The following is a 3493-nucleotide window of genomic DNA, read 5'->3' as shown; positions in this document are numbered from 1 at the left end:
GCAGCGGAATCGACATAAGCGGGATCGACGTTCATCTCATGAACGTTGTTTCATGAACCGTTCGTAGATGGGTAAGGATTAAAACATTTAAAACCTTTAGGAGATCAGATCTTCACCCTTGTGCGGGTAGATGATCACCGCAAACTGAAGTTCGTGGTTTAGGATGAAGGTTCGCTTGAAGCCGTTCAAGTACCCGGCCTCTACGGGTATCCACACGAAGCAGAAAACCGATCCAAGCTTTCTATCTCCCTGGGGTGCTAGCTCCCTTGCAGAGATAACTTTGATGGCTGATATCCTCCCTTTCAATCAATCCATGATTGTGCTTGGAGGAGGAAGAAGAAGGATGAAAAGAAAAAGAGAACGAAGCCCTGCAGCCTTCTTTTTCTTCCTTGCGTTGGAACCAAACGGTGGTGGAAGAAGGAGGCCACCAAGATCCTTTTTTTCCCTTTGTTGTTGGTGGCTGAAAAGAGAGGAGAGGAGGGTGGCTGTTAGATGTATGCCCTAGAAGCCAATCTGGCTGACACATTGTTAATTCTAGGGACATAATTTTGTACTTGACTATTTATTATTGAATAAATAAAAGGCATCTTTTCATTCATATTATTTATGTGTCTATGAATCGTCCAAGAAATTAATAAGATGATGATGCATATTCTCAAGAGTTGAGAATTTGAGCCATGTATCATTGGTGATTAATTTCTAAATGCTCCTGATCAATGGATTATCACGAGGACGGTGATTGATCCGATCAGTGCACAGATCACTTTCCTTCTGGATGGACGAGACTTGAGTCCACAGTGTAGGGACACTGAAGTGATAGTGCAGGTGCTTGTTAGAGAACAAGGGTACTGAGTGACCAAGACAAGAAGTCACTTGGATGTCTATCCACTCGTTAGTGACTTGCTTGATGTTGCAGTAGTATGACTGGTCCTTTGACCTGCGGTGCTTCGGCTACTCACAGTGAGGTTATTGTAGTTTGACTGCACACATACATGGTCTCTAGCCATATGGGTCCATGCAGTGTAGATTGGCTGCAGTAGGTTCACTGTAGGAGTAGGGTATGCACCTACAAGGAATCTATCGACCTTGATAGATAAGGAGAGATCCTATGTGATTTGTTAGACTGAGTTCTAAGACCTTGGCCAGGGCAGTAATATAAAGTGGAGAAAGAGTTTTCACTATCGAACTCGAGTCAAATAAATCTTGACATATGACAGACGAAGGGGTTTGACGAGTTATCCATGACCTCCGTCCTGTAGGGATCCACGATAGTAGGACTGTATCATATGATAACTGCACCTAGAGGTTCATCATTCTATTCTACTGGGTAGCCACTACATGCTGCTAGGTGTCACTGGTGGATGGTGGGACTCACAGGGATTATCTCGATGATCGATAAACCCTAATGAGTAGAGTTGAAATCGTTCTAATCCATTGAAAGGAGTTTTCAATGATATTATGATAGAGATCATAATATATCTCACTACCAATCAGAATAGAACCTATGGGGTCACACACACTAGAAGTATTGACCGATCCGATGGTTGAATCGTGATTAGGAATCACAAGTAATCAATTCGATTGATATTCAGTTGAAGAAGGAACAATGGAATTAATTAATTGGACTCAAACACAAATCCTACTTCGAGTAGGATTTCTAGAGTCCTAATTGGATTAGGATTGGGAATCCTAATTGGAGTAGGACTGGAATTTCTACTTGGAGTAGGATTCCTACAATCCTAATTAGATTAGGAGTTTTGAATTAAAATTGGATTCCTATTTGGAGTAGGATTCCTAGAGTCCTAATCGGATTAGGACTTCGGATTCAAATTAGAGTCCTAATTGGATTAGAACTAAAATTAAATAAATCCTAATTAGATTAAGATTTTTTAAGTCCTAATTAATTTTAAGCTAATTAACATGACTCCTAATTGGATTAGGATTGAAGAGTTCAATTGAGTTATGGTTCACTTAAAATCCTAATTAGATTGGGATTTTGAATAAAAGATAGATTGGGTTCACCTAATCCTTTTTGGAAAGGAAGTAAGTTCCCATCCATGTGGCTACATCCGCCCACTTAATATGATTAAGTGGGGGCATGAGAAAAGAGGGAAAAAGAGGGAGGGCGTACGCCCCTCCCTTGATTCTTGGCGTGAGAAAAAGAGGGCCCCACCCCTTTCCAAACAAGAGCATCACACGGCATTTTAAAAGGAGGGAAAGAGGGTATGCCCTAAGTGCATTAATCCTCCTCTCCTAGCCGTAAAGGAGCATTAACTCCCTCCTTGTTTCTCAGCCGCAAAGAACCTCTCTCCCTCCTTGTTTTTTTCAGCCGCAAGGGAAAATAAAATAAAGGAGTGGTGTTGGCTTCTTTCAATCATCCTTCTTCCACCAAAGAAAAGGGAGGCAGCAAGTGTGCTTCTTTTGATCCTTCTTTCTCCTATTCTTCTTCCTCTAGAGAGAGCAATCAAGGTGTTGTTTGCTGCAAGGAGAAAGAATTTTATCCATCAAAACATATCTCTGCAAGGGAGCTAGCACCCCGGGGAGATTGGAGCGTTTGGATTGGTCCTCTGCTTCGTGTGGATACCCGTAGAGGCCGGGCACTTGAACGGCTTCAAGCGAACCTTCATCCTAAACCACGAACTTCAGTTTGCGGTGATCATCTACCCGCACAAGGTGAAGATCTGATCTTCTAATATTTTAAAAAGTTTTTAATCCTTATCTATCTACGAACGGTTTGAAACAACGTTCATGCGATGAACGGTTGATCCCGCGCATGCCTCTTCCGCTGCATCTGAATTTTTTAAATTTCAGCGGCATGATCGGGTTTCTAACAGTGGTATCAGAGCCTAGGCTTCGTAGATTAAGGTAAGGATTAATTATTATAGGCTTATTAGATCTGAAAATTGAAAGATTATGCATGCTGAAAATTTTCTGCATGCAGATTTTTTCTAGGGTGCTGATTTTTGCATGCTGATTTTTATGTGATAAGATGATGATTCTAATTGCATTGTTAATGAGATTACAAAGTTTAGAATCATGATTAGCATGATCAGCAACCTATGTCATGAGATAATCAGTTAGTTTTCAGATCTGAAAATTATAATTGCTGCATGTGGTGATGATCATAGGATTCAAACCCTTTTGGTATCAAATGTAATGACCTGCGATGTGATCTGTGATGTCATGTAATTTTTCAGATGCTTGCATGCATCTTATTTGATGTTTTGAGAGGCCTGCGTGCCTCCTAAAAGGAGATGTAATTTATTATTATTTTTATTTTATATCTGGTTGTATTTCTGTGATGTGATGTACGTCAACGATCAAGTTGAAGACAAGGCATGAGATGAACAGGTGATCTAAGCGGTTGATGGCGATTGGATCAAGAGTTGATCAAGGATCGAATCAAGGAGGCTTGGAACCAATTCAAGAGTTGAAGACCAGTTGATCGATTGACGTGCATGTGCTTGTAATACGACCTAATTAGAATCCATGA

The sequence above is a fragment of the Phoenix dactylifera genome, unplaced genomic scaffold (assembly GCF_009389715.1).
Source record: "Phoenix dactylifera cultivar Barhee BC4 unplaced genomic scaffold, palm_55x_up_171113_PBpolish2nd_filt_p 001801F, whole genome shotgun sequence".
NCBI lineage: Eukaryota > Viridiplantae > Streptophyta > Magnoliopsida > Arecales > Arecaceae > Phoenix > Phoenix dactylifera.
Note: the sequence above shows the minus strand (reverse complement) of the source record.